The sequence below is a fragment of the Podarcis bocagei genome (assembly GCF_964188305.1).
Source record: "Podarcis bocagei genome assembly, chromosome: 15".
Lineage (NCBI taxonomy): Eukaryota > Metazoa > Chordata > Lepidosauria > Squamata > Lacertidae > Podarcis > Podarcis bocagei.
In genome coordinates, this window is record NC_138141.1 from 5,189,324 (window position 1) to 5,214,392 (window position 25,069).

The following is a 25,069-nucleotide window of genomic DNA, read 5'->3' on the forward strand; positions in this document are numbered from 1 at the left end:
TGCCTTTTGTTCTGCTACACACAAGGCTCTTCATGACCCTGGAGACAAAGGGGGAGGAGAACTTACTACAGTAAGAAAAGCAGGCTCCGTGGATGCTTCTGACACCCCGGCCCCTCCTTCACGGCTTCATATGCAGAGTCTTAATTGCTTCCTGAATCTGGCTCTTCTCTCTCACTCAAGCCTGTTGCTTCTTCAGCATCCAATCATTCCGTCCCCCATCTTCATCCTCAGATCTGGTCTCAGTGTTCCACCACCACTGCCCTAGCTCTAAGCCTTCCTCTTCTGGGGAACCTCCCACCACTCCTTGCCATCCAGCCAGTCCCTGACACACATCAGGGAACAGAGCCTGGTAGGATAGGAAAAGAACATATAAGGCTGGTTAGCCAACATGGTGCCCACCAAATGTTGATGGACCACAATTCCCATCCTCCCTGAGTCTTAGCCATGCCAGCTGGGGCTGATGGGAGTTGGAGTCAAGCAACATCTGGAGGGTACCATGTTGGCTATCCCTATTATAAGGTGTCCACTTATACATTGCCAAAAGAGAGGAATCATTACCAAAACAAAGGATACAGATTTGTATAAAGCTTATGTATGCTTTTTATGCAAATATTTGTGATGCTCAGTCTGCTATATAGTTGCAAAGTCTATATGAATTTCTCCTAACATACACATTTTTGTATGCTATGCCAGTACACTCTTAACCCTCGTGTATGCACTTTTGTAAATGTTGCTTAGCTGTAGAAATGCACAATGAGGTATAGATTTGGTCAGACCTCACCTGGAGTACTGTGTCCAGTTCTGGGCACCACAATTCAAGAAGGACACTGACAAACTGGAACGTGTCCAGAGGAGGGCAACAAAAATGGTCAAAGGCCTGGAAACGATGCCTTATGAGGAACGGCTAAGGGAGCTGGGCATGTTTAGCCCGGAGAAGAGGAGGTTAAGGGGTGATATGATAGCCATGTTCAAATGTATAAAAGGATGTCACATAGAGGAGGGAGAAAGGTTGTTTTCTGCTGCTCCAGAGAAGCGGACACGGAGCAATGGATCCAAACTACAAGAAAGAAGATTCCACCTAAACATTAGGAAGAACTTCCTGACAGTAAGAGCTGTTTGACAGTGGAATTTGCTGCCAAGGAGTGTGGTGGAGTCTCCTACTTTGGAGGTCTTTAAGCAGAGGCTTGACAACCATATGTCAGGAGTGCTCTGGTGGTGTTTCCTGCTTGGCAGGGGGTTGGACTCGATGGCCCTTGGGGTCTCTTCCAACTCTATGATTCTATGATTCTATGATTCTATGATTTGAAAGGATGGCTGTGTTTTGGTTTGTGCATTGTTTCAGAAAGTGTGAGTTAGGTAGGTTTGCTTTTAAATGCAAATTGAAATGAGTTTCTCTTCATTCCTAATCTTGGCTGCTGATTTGTTATATTTTGTAGCTAAAATTAATGTTTTTGATGAGTTTGTAGTCTGAAAAGAGCAACAACAAGTTGGACTTCCTGTGGGCAGTGATAAGGCTACTGTGGCCTGTATAGCCAGCATGGTACAATGGTTACAACCACAGATTTGGGCTGCAGATATAGACACACTTAACTGAGATTGTCATTGAATTCAGTGGTGTTTACTGCTGAGTAGACCTTGTTAGGATTGAAGTCTTAGAGCAGCAGTGCTTGCATTAAGCTGACAATAGAGGGGGTGTTAGAACCTCTGCCTTGCACACCCTGAGCTACTAATGCTGCCGTTCTGTTCACACAACAGCACTTCTCCTCCTTCTCCCCTTCTCTGCATTCCCCTCTGCACCCTCAAAATCTGCACCAGAGAATTGGAGAACCTCCAGAGCAGTTTTCTGGGGACATAGAAAGGCACCATTTTACGTTCCAGCCTGTATTTGTCACATACAGCACCGTTTCTGTTCACCTGCAGTTCATCATCTTCCAAAAACTACATCATTCATTGTTCACCATGGCAAAATAACTTTCACAATTTATGTGATTAATTGCATAAATTATGTACGTTATATTGTCATTATATTATCCCACCCCATTCATTTCAATGCAAAGGAAACATAATTCTAAGGGGGGGGGGGCAATCAATTGTGCGTCATTTGCAGACTAAAAACAACAACTGCATTTGCAGGATTGGTTTCCTTTCCAAACACGGGACAAATACGTGAACGTTGGCAATTTCTGTGCATGTTTATTTTCATCAGGATTCTCCAACATCCCTATTTTGTTTACTTTATCTACTATAGAAGAATGTGGGGAGAGGACAATTTGTTTCAATGATGAGATCTGTGGCATTTTTAAATGGTAATTTCTATTTTGGTACTTATTGCTTAATACATTATCTTGAAAAATAAAATATACAAACCCCCACTAGCCCACTTAGCAAATTAAAAACAGGACTCATCATCCTAATTAGATCTGTTTTGATATTTTAGCATTTTTTCCCATGGAACATTTCCCTCTTCCTCTCCTTCCCAAGTCACATTGCTCCCATGGATTCTCATTATTCACAATTAGATATTGGAATATGTGTGTTTCATAAAGAGGAGCAAGCAAAGCCCTTTCAAAACACGAAGCACATTTGGAAAAATGGGGACTTGATTGGTTATTTAGTTCCTATACTGCCTAATACATTAAAAAGTATCTCTGCTCAATGTATAGAAAATTGAAGCAACAACAGACAACTTAAAATACCACAAAACACAGCTATAGATAAAAAATGCTACATTAGTACAGATTTAGTAATATATATAAATCAATATCAATTCATCAATATCAATCAAATCAATATCAATTCTGACACACCCTCCCTCTCAGCCTCCAGCTTCTCACACCTGGTGCAAACTCTCAGCTCACTCAACAAAGTCTCACCATGATAAGAGTTCCTGGAAACATCATCCTTGTCTCTCACCCTGGACTTGCTATTTTATGGGCAGGTCCAAGGGGGGTGGCACTTCCTCAGTCTGCCCACAGGTACCGGTATGTCTCATTCCACACAGGTATGCCCCATTCCAGGTACAGTAGGCTGGCTGAGTTTCCCAGGCTGTTCAAAGAACGCAAAGAACCCTCTGTCCTGTCCTGGCTGGTGTGGTGATAGGACAGGGATGGGAGCATCTGACCCACCTTAGCAATAACTGGAGGGCCAAAGGCTCCTCACATCTGACTAAAGCAGAGTTTTAATGTCCTTAAATTAGTTTCTGGTAGCTGTGGAAAGGGTAGGAATTTCCCAGTGTAGGAATTTGTGGAGGGTTGTGAAGAAACAGCTCAGTTGGTTAGAGGCTGGTGCTGATAATGCAAAAGTTGCAGGTTTGGTCCCCGTATGGGACAGCTGCATATTCCTGCATTTCAGAAATGACAAGTTGATCCCGAGGGTCCCTTGCAATGCTACAATTGTATGATTCTATGATACCTCTCTCTAAGATAAAACTGCATTGGAAGAAGAAATCACAATACTTTTGAAAGGTGCTGCCTTGGATCCAATAGTGGTGTTGTGCAAGGTGAAAGAAAGAGAAGTGAGGGTGCCCAGTTTAACTAGTTTCCCCTTCTCCCTACATACAAACTATGCAATTCTGCAGAGTCCCCTCCCCTGGGGCAGTAGCTGTTGGAAGAGGGAGGAGCAGGGTGCTGTAGCAGGATGTGAGTAGTAAGAAACCCCTGCTATGAACCAAGCTGTGTGTTAGAGAGGGAGAGGGAGCGAACAAACAATTACCAGGCTGGTCTATGCTTCACACTTGAAACACAGTGTTTATTCTCAGTACATTGAAATACATTATGACTTGACAGAAAAGAGGGGGCGGGGTGAAGCAAATTACTTTGCCTTTTAAATCAGGAGAAGAGGAAGCTTTGGAATGGTTGAATACTTGGCAAACCACTGGCAGTGCAAACTTCAAGACACTTAAGGACTTGGGCTGAAGCTGATTTATGACTATGAGTCGCAGTATTTCAGTAAACCATTGTCCAGGACAGAGTGCAAGTACTGTACCATCCCTGGCTATGATTTATGGCATTATGCTAGTATCATTGGTCTGGGATAATTGCACCAGTGCATTCCTACCTAATCAAAACTTTGGTCACTCAGCATTTTTCATATTGACTGGCTAGCAGCAACTATATATGATCTTAGCCCTACACAGACCTGTAGCGTGCAAGACATGTGCCCTATTGTTCAACTGCAGCCATTTCCTCATAGGGTGATGCTACCGTACTAAATGTATTAAACTGTACTACTGTATTAAATGCAGCCCTCATTTCTGGATGCAGCATGGTGGATGTGCCTATTGATTTAAATGCATGGCTTGCCTCTAAAGCCATTGGCAGAAGGCTTATCAGTAACTGCAAGCTGCAACAGTTCAATAGAGTTCCCACGTTCATGGGCAACATACATCCAAATAGGGGTGGAATCAAAGAATTATCAGGTTGGGGACAGTTGACCATGAACCACTCTTGAACTTTATAGAGCAAAAGACAAGAAGGGTGAGGTACCTGCAAAATTATCTTTGTAAGAAATAATATATCATGTTTTAATGCCCCAAGCATTTTTTTTAAAAAATGATTTTTATCTTCCACTATAAAGTTTTCAAACCAGACACCATCTTGAAAAGATCTGTAGTCATGGTCCATGAAGTCTTTGTGCATGAGGTGAAGTGCTGCTGCTACATTGCCCTCTTGGTTGCCATGATGCTGCCACCCTCTAGGACTGGTATAGGCAAGAGCACGTTGGTTTGGCTTGGGCATGGACATACATTGCCTGCCCCCAACCCAGTGCTTCTGCCCCCTTGACATCACACTGCCCCACCCCACCCTGGCCCCAACAAGTGGCAGCACTGCCACACCAGGAGGGTGACACCGCAGCACCTTACCCCAAGCATTGCAACTGTTCCTTTGTTAGAAGCATAAAACTGGACAAGGTAGACAAGCCTTCTTCATCTTGGTGTCATCCAGATGTTTTGGACTACAACCCTCATCATCCCTTACCATTGGCAATGTTGGCTATGACTAATGAAATGCAGTCCAATAAAAACTGGAGGGCACCAGGTTGGGGAAGGCTGAGGTAGATCTTGATCTCATGTTCTTTTGAGTGTACTGAGTGAACACACTTTATGTCAAGAAATACTTCTATGTGGCAATGACCACAAAGAACATTTCCAATTTGCTTTGCTCCATTACACAGGGAGAAGACTCTGTGGACGTCAATAGTGGCTGGAATTTTCCAGCATCTTCATAAATAACTGCAGAGCCTCCATTTTTGGATATATCAACAGAGATCTTTCTATTTGTCAATCCAAATGTAGTCCAGTGACAAGTTAAACCATCGGATGATGTACAGCCTGGGGTGGGGGGGACTCTCATCTGGAAAATGTAAGCTTCTCAAAGTGATTTTTATGTGTGTGTGCCAAGATGATTTACTTAAAATTTCTTGTCATCTGAATTGGTCATGCCACTTAGCAAATCCTCTCCAGATCCAAGTAATGCATAAAAGGTCTCTCATGTTTCATTTTGCTGAATCAATACTTATTGCCATTGTTTCAATTAAGGAGGTTGATTGCAGTAAGCTCACGGCAGTCAACAAGATGCCATTGTGATCCATCAAAGGAAGTGATTCACTAACCTTGAGGGAAGGAGGAACTAAAAATAGCATTGCCTACAATCCTTTTCTTCTACACACAGCTTCCTTGCAACTTCCAGTAATCAGGATCCTGTCAAAAATAAATTTTATCTGACCACTCTTCAGTGGCTCACAGAGCAAACAGCCGTAGATGTTTCCAGTTATTTACATCACTGAGCCAGCATTGCCATTGGAGGCTAAGGATGGAAGTAGAATCCATTGAACTGGGGTTCTGAAGTAGAATCTCTCAAGCTTTACTGCCCAGACCATGGTATGGCTTGCGCTGGGCTGAACCTTCAGTGATAATTTTGGACCATTCAGGAGCAAATGGCAAGGGGTTAGCAAGCTTTTTCAGGCAGGGGCTGGTCCATTGTCCCTCAAACCTTGTGGGGGGCCGGACTATATTTTTTTGGGGGAAATGAACAAATTCCTATGCCCCACAAATAACCCAGAGATGCATTTTAAATAAAAGCACACATTCTACTCATGTAAAAACATGCTGACTCCTGGACCATTCGCGGGCTGGATTTAATAATAATAATAATAATAATAATAATAATAATAATAATAATTTTTTATTTATACCCCGCCCTCCCCAGCCAAGGCCGGTTGGGCCAGATCCGGCCCCAGGGCCTTAGTTTGCTGTCAGGGAACTGACATCGGAGCCAGAGGCGGAGGCAAGGCTCCCAAGTGATGCTGGAGAGGGACCCAGCAGGGAGAGAGGCAGCTCATCAGCTGGGGAAGATAATCAGCGCAACACCAGGGACAAAGGGGGGCAGATGGGGGAATCGGTGAGAGGGCTCCAGGACTCCTCGCCGGACACCAGCAGGGAGAGCACGGGTCCTCCGCTACCCACACCCTCCCTGCGCAGTAGACTTCCGCGCAGGTAGAGTAGGAGGAGACTTGGCGTCAAACAGCTTTTATGCTGAAAAAGGTTTAAGAAACGCCCACTGACGGATTCTGCTAGCGACTGAGGCAGCCACGAAGTGAAGGGCTGTCCAGACACAAAAGGTTTAACTAGGCAACATAGCCAGGAGTGGTGGCAACTTACGCACGAGCAACCCCTATATTCATTACATTTGCCTACCCGTGGGTTGAACTATACAGTAGATGACCATAGGGATCACTTCTAACTCTGCAGTTCTATGAGTCAGCTCAATCCAGTGTACAGCCTGTCACCACTTCCTGGAACTCTGAAAACAACTACCAGAAAGGCAGATGAGAAACCTGGACATAGCGCTAACAGCTATGCTTGAAGATGATGCTTAGTAACAGGTCTTCATTGTGTGGGGAAAATCAGTTGTCCTGTGCCGACAAGATGAAATGGGTGGATCAGCTCACAGCTAAGGGAATGAGATTTGGCCTCATGGCCCCCTTTTGTGACCTAATCAGGGGTGAACTTTCATATGCCTAGGATTGCTCTACATGGGGATACCTGCAGGTTACAACAGTGACTATCCATATATTTCATGTGGTCTACACAGGGCAATTTGTTCTGTAAGTTTTCAGATGTTTTATGATAGCCATAGGTATATTAGGAATGAGAATTTCTATCCTGACTTAGGGGTCATGAGAGAGGTTGAATAAGTTGGCTGAGGCTACCTCTGGTTTGCTTTCCCTGTACATAAAACTCAAATAACAATTCTTCTGTATACGTGATCTTTGACTAACGGAACCTTAAGACATAAATCATTTTAATGGGATTTCCTATGTTAAACCAAACTGGAATTCTCTAGTGCAAAATGCTCTCTCTCGGATTAGTCAGTTACAACTGGCTCAACAAAGATGTTCAAACCCTTCAAGAGACAGTAATGTGTGGTGGGGAAGATATGCTCCAGCTACTTTTCAGAGCTTGTGTAGAGCTCATCATAGTCTGCATATAAAGGACCACTTTTGCCACCAGTTGACTGGGTTTATGCCAAAGGTAGGGATTCTCAGGTCAGGTGGGTCAAATGCACCTCCAAGCCTTTGTCCCCCAGGACTCTCCTCAGCCACACCTCTTACCATGCGCCCTCCTCATGTTGTTTCTTCCTGGCTGGAATGTATTCTTGAACTCTGATGATGCTTCTTACTTGCCTGGATGGAGAACAGAGAGGGGTATAATCAGGGGCAGCCCAAGACATTTTGGCACCTGAGGTGGACCTCATAATGGTACCCCCTCCCTACCAGGGAAGCAGGGATGAGGGAAGCTCTTCATCAGAAACAAGGGGGAAAGAAAGCGCTACATCAGGATCTGCTGCCCCTGTGGATCCTGCTGCCTGAGGCAGTTGCCTCACCTTGCCTCATGGGTGGGCCAGACCTGGGCATATGAAAATGCGTGCAGAAACCTGCTTCCTGTAAAATTTACACACACACACACACACTTTTGCATCTAGCCCAGCGCACTACTGACATGTGGCCCTCAGAAGAGAATGTGGCTCTCAGGCTAAAAATTGTCCCCCATCTTTAGTTTGGACATTCCAATAAGATATTGAGCTCCTCCTCATTTCATTTCTTGATGTCTCTGGGCTGCCTTCAGCCCCCTTCCTATAAGTAAACTTGCATAACATGATATCTTCCAATTCATTTGTAAATCTAAAACAGCTGCAGATGAAATCTGAGATGCAGTGTTACTTGATCTTGAAATGATCAATATTCCCATTTGAATTGAAGCATTCCTTCTAAGTTATGGTTAAAATTAAATCTATTGATTTAAATTTTTTATAGTTAGCTTTTCAAATTATTTTCCCCTACAGCAGCTTACATTAAAAAGGCCACACTCAGTGTGGTCTTTCAGTGGACAGGCAATGGTATCCCACCACCCTGCTGAGAGCCTGAGGGCACTGGGTCCAGGGAGGGGCGTGACAGGCTTCATAAAGACTGCGGCTGCTGCTGCTGCTGCTCAGCAGAGTGCTTCCTCTTCTTTTAAATTGTTTTTAATTTTTTTATTTTAAAAAATGTCCTTTTTAAAAAGTGTTTTAACAGTTTTTAACCTACATCCTATGCCCTTTTAAAATGTGGTGGGGGGTTATTGGGCTGTTTTTGATTTAGTTTTGATTCTGTGTTTTGTGGGTTTGTGTTCTGATTTTATCATCTGAACTGCCCTGAAACCTGTGGTATAGGGCAGTATATAAATTCTATTATTATTATTATTATTATTTAAAAAACTATTTTCTAGATGGTGATGAGCCATAGACATTATGTAACACTACAAGATGCACAGACTTTGTTTGGTTAAGCAAGACATAAATGGGAATAGCCGGATATCATCAGATTTTTTCTAAAATTTAACTTTTCAACAAATGTTGCCAGCTAATTCCAGAGAATGGTCAATGAGCTCCCTCTAGTGCAAGATGAATGGCTAGCACCCAGATTTCCTCACTGTCATTTTAAACAGTTCATAGAATCATAGACTCATAGAACTGTAGTGTTGGAAGAGACCCTGAGGGTCATTTAATCCAACCCCCTGCAGTGCAGGAATCCTGCCCACAGTCATGCCTGGGTGCGCTTGAACTACCAACCATGATTAACAGCTAGACGCACTGATCCATTTTGTGTTCTGCATTATAACTTTATTGCATGCTTATTTTTATCATTGCTCTCCTTCAATAAAGGTTTTTTTTCTCCTCCTGATTTCTAATTTCTGGAACACTGATGTTTTTACTGCAAATTAGTGTAAATTAGTATAAATCAATGGGAAGTCATAGGTCCTACCCTGAAGGCTTAGAATCAAAAACTGTGGTGGGGAACCTCCAGTCTGCAGGCCTAATTAGACATGACAACCCTCCGCATTGGATCCGCTGCAAGGTTTTGCCCAAGCCATGCCCACCTGTCAATCATGAAATCATAGATGACATTGGGGCGGGGCAAGGAAAAATATGAGTCCCTGACCAAAAGAAAAAAGAAAAGAACACAAGAAGTACCAACAGTGGAAGATTGGCAGATGAAGATGATGGATTTTAGGAGGAGGAGTATCAGGAAGAATGGATGAAATTTAAAGACTATTTAGTTAAATATGTTAAGATAACTTAATTGGCGGGACGCGGGTGGCGCTGTGGGTAAAACCTCAGCGCCTAGGACTTGCCGATCGCAGCATGGTTGGCGGTTCGAATCCCCGCGGTGGGGTGCACTCCCGTCGTTCAGTCCCAGTGCCTGCCAACCTAGCAGTTCGAAAGCACCCCCGGGTGCAAGTAGATAAACAGGGACCGCTTACTAGCGGGAAGGTAAACGGCGTTCCGTGTGCTGCGCTGTCTTGCCAGATGCAGCTTGTTACGCTGGCCACGTGACCCGGAAGTGTCTGCGGACAGCGCTGGCTCCCGGCCTCTAGAGTGAGATGAGCGCACAACCCTAGAGTCTGTCAAGACTGGCCCGTACGGGCAGGGGTACCTTTACCTTTTTAACTTAATTGGAAAAGCTTGCAAATATTAGATAGGCTTAGGATTTAAATATGTAAGGATAGGATTTAAGATGTTTAAAGATAAATTAGAAAGAATGAAAGATGTTAACTGACCAAGTTAATTTTTTGAGAAATTTGATTTTGGAAAATCGTTAAAATGATATATAATGAAATTCAACCAAGGGGATTTGAGGAAGTCACTTAATAATGTTACCAAGATTCAAACAGGATGTATGCATGTTTGTTTGCTTGTTTTAAAATTTTTAGAAAATTAATTTTAAAAAATGAAAAAATAGAAAAGGCAATCTGCTGGTAGTTGGTGCCTGCAAAATTCTGCAGCTTTGCCCATGCAGCTTGATTTTGAACTGTGCAGGCTACATCAAAATAACTATGTCAAAATGCCCAGCGGGTGTTGGGAGACTCTTAGCATTTAGAAATGGCCCCCCAGTCCTAAATCAACCTGAGGGAAGTCAAGTGGAGCTAGATGTAGGACCAGTGGATGGGAACATCATTTCTGGAGCACTGAAGGGGAGGGCTAGCGCATGCATGCCATTTCTCCCATACGCACTTTGCCCCCGTTTTGAATGCACACAGAAGGCTGTTCTGGGGGAGAAATCAGTACTGTATGTTTGAAAGCTACCGTATTTTTCGCCCTATAAGACACACTTTTTCTCCTCCAAAAATGAAGGGGAAATCTGGGTGCGTCCTATGGGGCGAATGCAGGCTTTCGCTGAAGCTTGGAGAGCGAGAGGGGTCGTTGCGCACCGACCCCTCTTGCTCTCCAGGCTTCAGGAAGACATCCGCAGCCTAGGCAGCCATGCGGGAATTCCCGCAGGGCTGTCTAGGCTGCGGATAGCAGCCTGCTTCCTGGAGCACCGGGCGCGCTGAAAGCAGAGCGCCTGGCGCTTAGGGAACGCATCCTCAGCCTAGGCAACCTTGCGGGAGGTCCCGCAGGGCTGTCTAGGCTGCGGATAGCAGCCTGCTTCCCACAGCGCCGGGCACGCTGAAGCAGAGCACCCCGCGCGCTGGGCAGACATCGGCCAGCCCCACAAGCTCAGGGGGCAGCAAGGAGGCGCAGCGCCGCCATCCCGCTGTTCCTCGACCTGGTTCGGTTTCCCTGACCTGGTTTGGGGGGGGGGAAATAAAGGAAAACAATTTTTCCCTTTATTTCCCCCCCAAAAAACTAGGTGCGTCCTATGGGACGGAGCGTCCTATGGGACGAAAAATACGGTACTTTATTAGTGGAGCTGGCCTTGTTGAAAACCTTTGCACTCCTACTCAGGGAAGGTGGGAGGGGGCGTGAAAGTTGTGCATCAGAGGCACTGAGTCTTGCAGGGGTGCCAACTTGAATAAATATTGTGGGGGGGCCAGGTAAGCCCTGCCCTGCATAATCTATCACATGACGCAGTGCGCACACACCATTTGAATGGGAATTCCCATCAACTTTGTGGGGGCTCAGCCTCCTCAAATATTTTATTGTGGGGGCTGAAGCTCCCACAGCTTGTAGGAGTTGGCTCCTTTGGGATCTTGGTAGTGCACCCAGAGATTCCCCTTCCATGTTTGCCCACACACGTTAAATGAACACCCCAATTAGGATTGAAATACACACAGAGATGTGAGTTTGGTGAGAAGAGACTGTTTTGGCATTCTAATTCCCTCAAAAAATGAGAATGACGTGACAGACAGCAGGAGTGAGCGCACCAGTTCCACCCCACACATCCCTGCACCATTCTCCTGGAGATGGAATCAGGGTGTTCTTTCCTTTCTTGTGGGAATGGAGCTGTAGTAATGAGAGAAGCAGGAGGAATCCGACCCAGTTCACATTTAAATGTGAATCTTCCAAATTCACACTTCCCAAAGCAACACAAGAACTGAAGCACAGCGTTCTTCAAAATGTTGTAACGTGTGCAGCAATGGAGACACTGGGGTAATATGTGTCTCCATAAACCTGCATATATTAGTGGGGGGAAATGTGTTTTGTTAGGGAAAACTGCATACTAATAATGTGTATATTTGGAGATAAATATTAAAATGATGAAATCTCACGGGGCATAAAATAGCAAACTCATATAGAAATAGGGAGGATTGAAGTTAAGAGTAGAAAAAAGAGAGAAAGAAACTGTAACTGACATGCTCACGCATCCCTAGCTATATCAGAACCAAACTAGATGTGACATTAATTGTTTGAAGGCAATTAATATGTGCTGTTTTAGAAGAAAAAATATAAAAGGAAGGTAATGGAGATTGCCCTCTGAATGCAAATAGCAGAATTGTGGAGAGCAGTTTTCATGGGGATCATGGGGTTTGTGTTTGTGCAAATTCCTTCCCTCCACCTCTCATGGTCCCTGCCATATCCTACCTGCAGATCCTTCACATTACCCTACTCATCCTAGTTGCACATTGACTGCATTCAGATAATGAATGTTGCACCTACGTTGCTTCCTTATGTGTGACTGGGGACAGACGCTTACTTGCTTTCCTCTTCAGTCACGGAGCAAAGGATCTTTTGCAGAAAGAGTTCGTCCTGAAAAGGACCCAAGATCCGAGCAGCTGTTCCTCTGTTACCTTCTGCCTGCCTTTCTCCAAAATGGATTCAGAAAGATCAGCAAACGTTTTTGGCAAATGTTAATCAGATCTCCAACTTTTAGCACAACATAAGCACCACTCCCAGTTTTATTTTAACATTGCTTCAAATGTCAACATTGTGCGGAGGATACTGCCTGCAATGGGACCTGCTTCTAGATAATCCCTTTGTGTTTACTGAGACAAATGTCTCAATAAACTACTTGCATGCTGATTGCAAACATAAAGGTTGCTTCGTTTTGAAAACTGTGATCTCTCTCTCCCTTTCTCTGTGTGTGGGGCGGGGTGGGGAGTGCTGAAGTGGCATATGTTTTACTATCCTGGGGCTTTATTAATGAGCAACATTTCGTTATAAGCTAATTGAAACCTCTAGGCAGCTATTATTACTTTGAAATTGAGATGCCAGATAGGAAGACAGGGAGCAGGTGAGCAGAAAGCATAATAACAGTAATTCTTTCATTGGGAAGTGGAAAGAAAAGCACTGGAGGAAGCGGCGGAGGGGAAGCCACACATTTTGCTAGCTTCAAGATATATAAATGGGAAGCACTTAACTCGGGAAGGTTGCTGAAAGTTTTGACCAGTCTGCCTTAGAAGGTACATAATTTACGTCTTCTTTGCTTGGTCGCTATGACTGGAAGGAGATTATGGAGATTACGTGAAGCCTGAGGGGAGGCAGGACTGCTGTGGCAGGCACCCAAGATCTTGAAAATACGTCTGTTCCTTATTTATATTGCTTTCTATTTAGTCTAGTAGAAAAAGTAGCGGGGGGGGGGTGGATGGGCAGAAAAGAGCCAAATGGAGGAAAGATGGGGGAAGCCTCCAGGTATGTGGAGTAAGACCAGCATGTTTCAAATACTAACCACCTTCAGGACTCCCCTTCATAATATTTCATTTTTGTTATGTACTGAGTTGAATAGGATCCAAACTGCAGCAGTCTGATTGGTCCTAGAACAATGCAGCAGTATGATTGGTTGGCAGGAACCACCCAATCATGCTCCAGATGTAAGTGAATCCACAACCTGATTGGCTTACAGTAGAATTCCAGAATTAGCCAATCATGTGCAGCCCATTGTGTAAATAATGTATATAAAGCAGTTACTTTGAGGGGACTTTCATTCATTCCTCCTCACCACTATGAGCTGAATAAAGAGCATGAAATCACTTTGCGACTCTGAGTATATTTCAATTTTAAAAATTGAAGACTGTATTGTGTAAATCATTTCTATGGAGTCGAAGTTTGATAACAGGCAGTAAAAGAACAACAACCATGGTCTGTAGATGAAATGTTAATCAAACTTGACCATGAAATGTATATAACAAGGGACAATTTTGATATTTAAAAACATTAATAATAAAAAGCACTGTTGCAAAGGCAGAAAACTCTAAACCACCTACTTATTTGGTTGCCATGGCTTCAATGAAAACCTGTTTACCAACCAGTTATTGAGTGTTATAGAAGGATAGTCATGTACATAACAGGCCTATTGAAAACAAGTGAACTTAAGTAACATGTCTGTGCCTTACTTAATTGGGAATAAGCTTCACAGAATTCAATAGGACTTAATTTTTGGTAGAGAGGGGATGCGTCCAATGCTGGCCTACTCAGAGTAGAGTCACTGGAACTAATGGGCATGAGAATCTTGTGTCCATTCATTTCAATGGGTCTACTCTGAGTAGGACTTAGTTGAGTGCAACCTGTGGTAAAGATGGCACTGATAGTTGGATATCGTTCATTACTTATATGACTCAAAACAAATGTAGGCAATTATTGTATTCAGCTTAGTCAAGCACCATACGATCCAGGAAGAAATAAATTTAAGAAGTCAATTAAGAAGATGCTGGAAGATATCTCCTTGTTCATGCTAGACACCTAGTAAAATTGGACTGGGAGAGGCAGGGATTATCTGACAGCACCAAGGCAACTTCGTGTTTCCTTCTTCTAAAAAGGAGGAACAAGTTATTACTTGTACAATAAAAAAAAATCAGTAATAAAAGGCTTATTCTATGGATTTGGCTTGCTGTTCTTTTTTGTGCTGTTACTTAAAAATCTTCACAATAGATTTTGGGTTTCTCTCCTAGAATAACCAAAGAGAAAAATCTGTTTTATCAAAGGAGTGGTTGCTACAATGGCTACACCAGTTCGTATAAAATAAAAGCACCAGGGATCTAATTGAAAGGAAGGGCTTTTTTAAAAAATAAAAAAAAGGTTGTAAAACTGGCAAGGCATGAAATCTAAGAGCCTGCAAAGCCAAGTGGGTAAGAAAAATGTTTCTGGCATGTTGAAATTTGATTCCTCCCACTCTGATGCAATTCTCATACTGAATGTAGATGAAATATGAATGTAGCCTCTGTGGCCTTGCAGGAGGAAATGGATAGTTGGTTCTAAGGCCCGTGTGAGGGTTTCTTCATTCATTATTATCAGCTCACATTAACAGCAGTAATTAGTCAATGCCAAACCAACCGATGTCACTGAATTGTCTGAGACTAATTAAGCACAAATATTTCTTGCTTTCGCTTTTTTTAAAAGAACCAATCTCTTTACACGGTTCTTCTGAAATACTAAGAGCAAGGCTGGCTGTTGCATTTTGAATGGTATCCAAATAAATTCCACTCCTGTTAAAAGCAATGGGCATGATGAACTTAGCTCCATTCATTTCAGTAGGTCTACAGATGAGAGGCCTGGAGGGAGAAAGAAGGGAGACTTCATCCTGTGTTCTGAGCTTGTGTTTGTTCCTCCAACACCTCAGCTATTTCTAGGAGACACTAAACGGTTCTTGATCATGGCTTTCAGCCATGAATCAGCCATCAGCTGAGCAACCCCTGTTGGCCCCAAACTGCGAAGAATCATAGAATCATAGAATCATAGAGTTGGAAGAGACCACAAGGGCCATCGAGTCCAACCCCCTGCCAAGCAGGAAACACCATCAGAGCACTCCTGACATATGGTTGTCAAGCCTCTGCTTAAAGACCTCCAAAGTAGGAGACTCCACCACACTCCTTGGCAGCAAATTCCACTGTCGAACAGCTCTTACTGTCAGGAAGTTCTTCCTAATGTTTAGGTGGAATCTTCTTTCTTGTAGTTTGGATCCATTGCTCCGTGTCCGCTTCTCTGGAGCAGCAGAAAACAACCTTTCTCCCTCCTCTATGTGACATCCTTTTATATATTTGAACATGGCTATCATATCACCCCTTAACCTCCTCTTCTCCAGGCTAAACATGCCCAGCTCCCTTAGCCGTTCCTCATAAGGCATCGTTTCCAGGCCTTTGACCATTTTGGTTGCCCTCCTCTGGACACGTTCCAGTTTGTCAGTGTCCTTCTTGAATTGTGGTGCCCAGAACTGGACACAGTACTCCAGGTGTGGTCTGACCAGAGCAGAATACAGTGGCACTATTACTTCCCTTGATCTAGATGCTATACTCCTATTGATGCAGCCCAGAATTGCATTGGCTTTTTTAGCTGCCGCGTCACACTGTTGGCTCATGTCAAGTTTGTGGTCAACCAAGACTCCTAGATCCTTTTCACATGTACTGCTCTCAAGCCAGGTGTCACCCATCTTGTATTTGTGCCTCTCATTTTTTTTGCCCAAGTGTAATACTTTACATTTCTCCCTGTTCTGGTTCCAGTTGGCTATGGCAGTTTTAGTACACCTGATATAATCGTGCTGTTTCAACTATTGATTTGTATTGTATAGTTCATCAGGATGGACTTTTTAATATTTATTTGTACAGCACCATGTACATTGATTGTGCTATATAAATAAATAAATAACAACAACTTTGGGTGCATTCAGATCCTGGCATTACTGCGTTGGTTTTTCTAGTTCTAGTTCTAGTTCCCCACCGTTAGCTAGGGAAAACTCACCAGAAAACAATGCAGGTAACCTAATTTGATGAAGTTTCAAGTAGAACCTCCTGGACCTTCAGTGGGACAGTGCCTCTCAGGTTCAGGATGGTTAACTGATAGATACATTTCCTTGCCTATTTGCTTAAAATGTGAGCTGAAGGCGGCATTCAAGTGGTGCATCACCTGTTCATCACTGTCCTGCATTAGGAGAGATACCTCTACCAGGACCCTACATCTATTTCTCCATCTCCCTCATTTTAAGCTGGTTAATAACATTTCTGCTGGATCAGGTCAGTGGGCCATCTAGTCCAGCATTTGTTCTCCTAGTGGAAAGCCAGATGCCCATGGGAAGCAGGACCTGGGAGCAACAGCACTCTCCCATTCTGTGGTTTCCAGCAACTGTGTGGTTTCTAGAAACCACACAGGTGGACAATAGGAACAGAGGGCATGTACATTCATTCATTCATTGAATTGGTGGCCTTGTGTTCTGACCAAGGATGCCCCTCCTTGCCTTCACCATCTGCATACTGTGACAAAAGTAACACAAGCCAATTAGGAGAAGGCAATAAAAGCATGGAATAGGCCCGAAACAAGAAAGGTGCTCATTACAGCCAATCAGAGAACCCTTCCCTAAAACTGTATGTTTGTTATTGTGCTGTGTATTCCCTACATCTTGTGTAAATTGGAAATACCAATAAAAACATTTTGGAAACTGCAACTGGCTGATCCTATACTATCTTAAGGGGTGATGAACTATCCAGAAAAGATGAAAATCTGACTTATAAAGCCAGCTATGCAACTCCACACAATGTGCTCACATCATCACATGGGAGCAGGAGGTTCACAATAGGGGTGTCCAAGCATGACATTCAGGTAGTGTTACCTATGGCACAAGTAGTTGAGCTGTACACTCATATAGTTATTTAAGCTATGTTTAACTAGTGTATAATCCAATAGTTGAGCTGTTCAACTAAACAAATCACTTCCATGATTGGAAGTGAAGCAACTGGAATAAATATCCAACTCCACCTCCAGTGCCCCAGCCAAATTAAAATTGTCTTAATGAAACTTGGGGGCTGAGGAAGGGGAGATGCCCATTTCTCTAGGACATTATTTGAGTTCCAGAAGTCAAAGCAAAATTTCTATTCTACCAGCACTCTGAGGAAATTCTAGAGACCTATAGACCGTTTTGCCCAAGTCTGCATTGAGTTTGGCCTCATCATTAGCCTGACGAAGACCAGTATCCTGGGTCAGGATTTCATCAGCACTCCATGCACACACTGGAAGGGTAGACAATTTTGTCTGCCCGGGTGTCACCATAACCAACAACCTTTCCATTGATGTTAAGCTGGACATGCGTATTGGCAAGGTAGCTTTAGCAATGGCTCATCTCTACAAAAGGGTATTGGAGAATAAGGGCGCTGGCTCCTTGGGGCCTAAGCAGTTGGGGCCCCTCAATGTTCAGAGGGCCATGTGCATGATGTCAGGATGTCGCCTTGGCCACCTCAATCAGCCAGGGAAGGTGGGAGAATGTGATGCTAATGACCAACACCAAGTTGAAGGTCTACCAGGCTTGCATGTTAAGCATGCTGCTTTATGGAAGGGAGTCATGGGAAACTTATACCCTCCAGGAGAAATGCCTCAATGCCTTTCATATGGACTATGTTAGGGAGATTTTGGGCATCACATAGAAGGACAGTCTCAAAAAAGGATGTGCTTCCCCAACGGTGGAGCACCTGCGTGCACTGTGACCAGGGGTGGTGCCAGCCACTCACTGGGACAGGGCCAGTCACCTGCAGGTGGGGCAAGCTGGGGCAGGACGCTCCACGGGGCCTCCGAGGAGTCTGCCTGCCTCCTCCTACTCAGCCACCCTGCAGCTGAGGGAGAGGCAGCGGGTAGACCGTTTGGGGCAGCATGGAGCCTGTGGGCACCCAAGTCTCTGTATAGATAACAATTTTGCCATGTAGTACCGGGAAATCTGTTCCTAAATACCTGTGGTCTTTTGTTTGCAGAGATTTCATCATATTTAATTACATTTCACTTCTTTGGTGTGTGGTGCTATTTTGTTTTGTGTTCCATCATTTTTATTTTTATTTTTTCTGCCTAAAGCTGGAAGTGGCCTAGGTCTCTCTGGACCCCTGAAACCGGGTGTCCCTGATCATTGGTCTTGCTGGCCAGGGCTGGGAGCAGCATACAGGCACTCAAAGGCTTGGCCAGTATTCTCTGTAAAACGGACTGCAAACACACACACACACACACACATACACGAAGCATGCCCCAGAACCTTTTGCGATTTGCAGTGTTTCTGAAATGCAGAAAATTCGAAAAGCACCATAGACAGTAGAGTCGGCAGCGAAATAAGCACTCCAGCATAAGTTTGCGATGAGATAACATTCTTTTTATTGCTAAAAGAGATATAGCATAACATAAATAACATGAATATATAAATATAAGTTTTATACTTTCCATTTATTCCCTCTATTTATAGTTAACTATGTTGTAAGCATCCCAGAAGCATTCAGTTAAAAAAACCCAAACAGAATATGGATAAGAAAATAAATTGCACAACCGCACGACCCCTTTTGTTCTAGGGACCCCCTCCATGCAGATAATTGGGCTCTTGTCTAGTCCACTCCTCCTCTGCATTCCTATGCTCCCCTCCCTTCCCTCTCCATTGGTAAAATGTCAGGCATGATTCCACCAAAGTTATGCATTCTACCCTTGAAAGAAAGTTTGGTGCAACAGACCAATACAGCTCCTGTTCAGGAAAGAATCCTTTCTGGCTTTAGTCCTCATTCTCTCTCTCTCTCTCTCTCTCTCTCTCTCTCTCTCTCTCTCTCTCTCTCTCACACACACACACACACACACACACACACACAATGTGAAAATCCTACCAAGTGGCTCTCAGACAGGGCAAAAGGAAATAAAAGTCAATTTGAGAAAACACTGCTATGTTGGTGGGGAACTGAGGAGCGCTGCATATATGCACCTACGTGAATCAGTTCTTCAACCAGTCTTTTTCCAGAGCGAAGGCGTCTTTCTCTTCCAGCATCTGATCTAGGAGAGGACCTGAAAAGAGTGAAGCTGGTCTGAGCACCGTAGCAACTGCTCCTTGGAGTTCTGAGGCAGTTAGAATGCAGCTTGCTTTGAACGCTTGGAAGAACACAAATCATAACTCCAGGGAACTGGTCGTTTGGAACATTTGGCAACTGCTTGGAGGCAGTTTACATTTGAATACCAGTGTGATTCTGCAACTTTTAAAAGACACTTTTTTGTTAGATGTAAGCTTATGCAAAGATCAAACGCAAAAGGTGGAAATAAACACCCCAGCTGCCAGTTCCAAAGGAATGAGCAAGCAAGACTTGAAATAAACAAATACACAAATAACATTGGTTTTGAACACCACTTTGAATTACAGCAACTTTATTCAATAGTACTGGTGGATCTGACTAGTCCAGTATCCCTTTTCTAAAAATGAAAAGTTTTATAAAAACTCTATGGGGACAGACAAGTATTATCTCCATATTCGTCTGGCAGAGGTTGGAGACGTCTGGTACTGTGAAATAATTTCTTGCTTAAGTTAGGGCCCCTTTGTAAATTCATGATGAGGGGGATCTTTGAGTTTCCCAGCTCACTGGTTGCTTTCCTGGTCACTCGAATATCCATTCTCCCTACAGTCACTGTGTTGCTCTCCAGGTAGATGACTCCTTTGAGATTCGGTGATGTTCATGTGCTATGGACTCAAAATATTTCTTTGTAGATTTACAGGTCTTCTACAGAGACTTTTTCTGAACATGCTCGTGGGGATTCCTTCCTTTATAAAATGTAGGACTGAAAATATCCAGCAATCCCAATCTGAACCCCTGGATGGGAGACCGCCTCAGCCGCAGAGCAAGCCAATCGGGCGCCCAGGGGCAGGGCCAGCCGCCCACGGGGATGGGGCCAGCTGCCTGTGGGGCGGGGGACAGGACACACCGTGGGGCCTCTGGGGAGTCTGCCTGCCTCCTCCCTACATCTGAGGGAGAGGCCGTGGGTAGCGTTTGGGGCAGCACGGAGCCTGTGGGTGCCCAAGCCACAACGTCTCTGTATAGATAACAATTTTGCCGTGTTGTAGCGGGAAATCTGCTCCTAAATACCTGTGGTCTTCTGTCAAAGTCATTCCTAGCTGTAAATCACTGTGGAAAAGCTGTAAGGGGCAGAATTGTATTTACGGCAACAATAAAAACTGGAACTCAGTTCCGGCTCCTCTCAGGTTGGCACTGTTGCCATTACAAGAGACCAAGGAAGACGTTCGTGGTGACTTCCAGCACCTCTTTTTCTAGAAAAATAGCACAGAGTTTCTACCTTAGGGCCCACTCCACTGTCATGTTTGGTGTTCAGCAGCAGGAGTTTTTGAAGGAATCCTGTAAGCAGGGCCAGTTGAGGGGAGGGGTTGCAGGGGGGCATTTGGCTTGGGGCAAAACCTCAAAGGGGGCCTCAGATTTAGTCACTTCTTAATATTTTTGGTATTTGATTCTTCTCTCAGCTTGTTTCCACCTGCAGCAGACCAAAATGTGACTCCCACTCCCAGCTTAGAGCTGCAAACTTAAGCAAATGAGAGATGTGATTTGGTAAAAGACATGGTTCTTTTTTGTTTGCAGATATTTCATCCTATTTAATTACATCTCACTTCTTTGGTGTGTGGCGCTATTTTGTTTTGTGTTCCACCATTTAAAAATTTTTATTCTGCCTAAAGCTGGAAGTGGCCTAGGTCTCTCTGGACCCCTGAAACCGGGTGTCCCTGATCATTGTTCTTGCTGGCCAGGGCTGGGAGCAGCATACAGGCACTCAAAGGCTTGGCCAGTATTCTCTGTAAAACGGACTGCAAACACACACACACAGAGAGACACAGACACACACACACACACACACACACACACACACGAAGCATGCCCCAGAACCTTTTGCGATTTGCAGTGTTTCCAAAGAAAATTCAAAAAGCACCATAGACAGTAGAGTCTGCAGTGAAATAAGCACTCCAGCATAAGTTTGCAATGAGATAACATTCTTTTTATTGCTAAAAGAGATATAGCATAAATATCTACAGGTAAATATAACAGTTTTATACTTTTCATTTATTCCCCCATTTATAGTTAACCCTATGCTGTAAGCATCCCAGAAGCATTCAGTTAAAAAAACCAACAACAGAATATGCATAAGAAAATAAATATACACAACGTCCCCTGCTTCCAGTTAAAAAAAGCCAGTCACAGGACGGGAACCATTCCTTAGCCATATTGCTAGTGAGCTTGGCATGGTTTCCGTTTTAATATGACTTTGAGATCTCCGCCATAAAGTGGGCTTTTCTTCTTCACATTCCAGTGTCACAGAAGAGAAGTGCTGTCTGTATTCCATCCTCAGCTTTGGGTTTTCAGTGTCTGTAACACTTTCTGGGTCATTTACAAATTTTGGCTTGGATGTATTTGTTTCTTTTTTTCTTTTCTTTTTTTTTCTTTTATAATTTTATTGAATTCCAACTCATTATACATTTTATCCATTGTACAATAAATCATGTCCATTTTAGACTTCCTTCAACGTCACTGACATTCTTTCATAGTTATCCCTTTAGCACACATTCCATTCTTCCATATTGCCATTTACACCCCCCTTCCCTCATTATTTCTATTGAACAATATTCATAAATTCTTTACAGAGCCTCTTTAAACCCCACCAGCGTTGTATTTACACCATAGTTATTTTCCAGATAACACACAAATTTCTCCCAGTCCTTTATAAATTTTTGGTCTTTAGTATATCTGATTTTCCCTGTTAATTTGTCCAATTCTGCATATTCTATTAATTTTGCTCTCCATTCTTCTACCCTTGGGATTTCCTCCTGCTTCCACCTCTGAGCCAATACGATTCTGGCAGCTGTTACAGCATACTGGAAAAGTTTGCAATCTTTTATTCTGATATCCTTCCCTACAACACCTAATAGAAAAGCCTCTGGCCTTTTCACAAAGGTATACCTTAACATCTTTTTCATCTCGTTATAGATCTCATCCCAGAAGCTTTTAACTTTCTTACATTCCCACCACTGGTGGAAGAATGTCCCTTCTTTGCGTTTACATTTCCAGCATTTGTTGTCTATCTTATACATCTTTGCCAATTTTACGGGTGACAGGTACCATCTGTAGAGCATTTTCATCATATTTTCCTTCAATAACGTGCAGGCCGTAAATTTTATGTTCTCTTTCCACAACCTTTCCCAATCCTCCAGTTGGATATTGTATCCTAAGTCCCTTGCCCACTGTACCATCACTGACTTCACCTCCTCGTCCTTCGTGTACCACTCTAACATTATTTTATACATCTTTGATAGATTTTTAGATTCATTATTTATTATCTCCTTTTGGAAGGTTGATTCTTTTTCTGCATACCCCCTTTCCTTCAACTCTTTTTTAAACATTTCGTTTATCTGAAAGTAGTGTAACCAATCATAAGTTAATACTTTGACTTGGTCGTATGATTTCATTTTCCACTTCCCTCCTTCGTTGGTAACCATTTCTCCGTATGTTCCCCACTTTCCTCTCATGTTAATTGTCTTGACACACATTATTTCTAACGGGGATAACCAATGTGGGACTTTTGGTTCTAGTATATTTTTATATCTATCCCAAACCTCTATTAGTGCTCCTCTAAAAATATGGTTTCCGAATCCCTTATGTACCCTCTTTTTGTCACACCATAGGTACGCGTGCCACCCAAATTTGTTATTGAACCCTTCCAAATCTAATAATTCTTTGTTTTCCAATTTTACCCATTCTTTTAACCAGCACAGGCATGCTGCCTCGTAGTACAGTCTCATGTCTGGTAGGGCGAAGCCTCCTCTCTCTTTTGCGTCTGTTAATAACTTAAATTTAATTCTAGGCTTCTTTCCTTCCCAGACATATCTTGAAATCGCCTTTTGCCATTCCCCGAAAGTTTTTGTACCTTTTAATATGGGTATAGTTTGAAATAAAAATAACAACTTAGGAAGCACCATCATTTTTACCATTGATATTCTTCCCCATAGTGATAGTTTCAATCTGTTCCAAATCTCCAAATCCCTCTTTATTCCTTTCCACATAGGGATGTAATTATGTTGGTATAAATCTATATTCTTATCCGAGAGCCAAATTCCCAAATATTTAACCTTTTTGACTACCTCAATCTCCGTTTGTTGTTTTAATAATTCAATTTTATCTTGGTCCATATTTTTAACTATCATTTTGGTCTTCCTCTTATTCAATCTGAATCCTGCTAGTTTTCCAAATTGTTCCATCTCATCCAAAATTTCTTTTGTGCTTTCTATAGGTTCTTCCAGAGTCACAACCACGTCGTCCGCGAAGGCCTTAACTTTATATTCATTTACACCTAATGTCACCCCTTTAATTTGCTTATTCTGTCTTATTGCATTTAGTAGAACTTCCAGGACCACTATAAATAGCAATGGCGAAAGCGGACAACCCTGCCTTGTTCCTTTTTATTTTTATATCTTCCGTAATGATGTTATTTATAATCAACCTTGCTTTCTGTTCTGTATAGATTGCTTCGATACCATTAAAAAATTCATGACTGACTTCCATAACCTCCAGATTTTTCAACATAAATTCCCAAATCACATTATCGAAAGCTTTCTCCGCGTCTACGAATATTAAGCTTGCTGGTTTGTCACACCTATCGGACAAATATTCGATAACATTGACTATATTTCTTATATTGTTTCTTAATTGTCTGCCCGGTAGGAAACCTTCTTGGTCTTTATGTATGATTTTTACTAATATCTTTTTTAGTCTCTTAGCTAATATTCCTGTGAAGATTTTATAATCTGTGTTCAATAGCGAGATAGGTCTATAGTTCTTAATTTGGGTCAGGTCCGAATCTTGTTTTGGTATTATTGTAATAAATGCCTCTTTCCGTGTTCCTGGAATGTCCTTTTCTTTTAAGATGTTATTCATTACTTCTACCAACGGGGCCATCAACGTATCTCTCATCTCTTTATAATAACTAGATGTAAGTCCATCCGGACCTGGTGCTTTCCCTCTTTTTAATTCTTTTATGACTTCTTCCACTTCCTCTTTACATATTGGTGCATTCAGCTGTTCCTTTTGGTCTGTCGGGATCTTCCTCACCATCTTCTCTTTCAAATATCTTTCTATTTTCTTCTTGTTGTTCCTTTCTTTATTCCTATATAGTTGCCTGTAAAAATCTAAAAATCTTTTCCTAATTTCTTTCGGGTCTGTTATTTCTTCTCCATTTACCTCAATTTTATTAATTGTGCTTTGTTCTTTCCTTTTCTTAGCCTGCCAAGCTAGCCATTTTCCTGATTTATTGGCAAACTCAAAGTATTTTTGTCTTAGCCTTTTGATATTCCATTCAACCTCTTTATTTATTAACATCGCAAATTGGGTTTGGAGAATCTTTATTTCCTGTAGTATCTTCTCGTTGTTAGGTTTTTTAATCAGTTTTTGTTCCTTATTCATAATCTGTTCTAAAATCTCTTTTGTCTTTTTTTCTTTGTTGTTTCTTTTCCATACATTCTGCTGAATAAAGAGGCCCCTCATCACTGCCTTACTTGCATCCCACACCACACTCATTTTTGTCCCTTTATCCATATTATCCCTGAAGTAATTAGATAG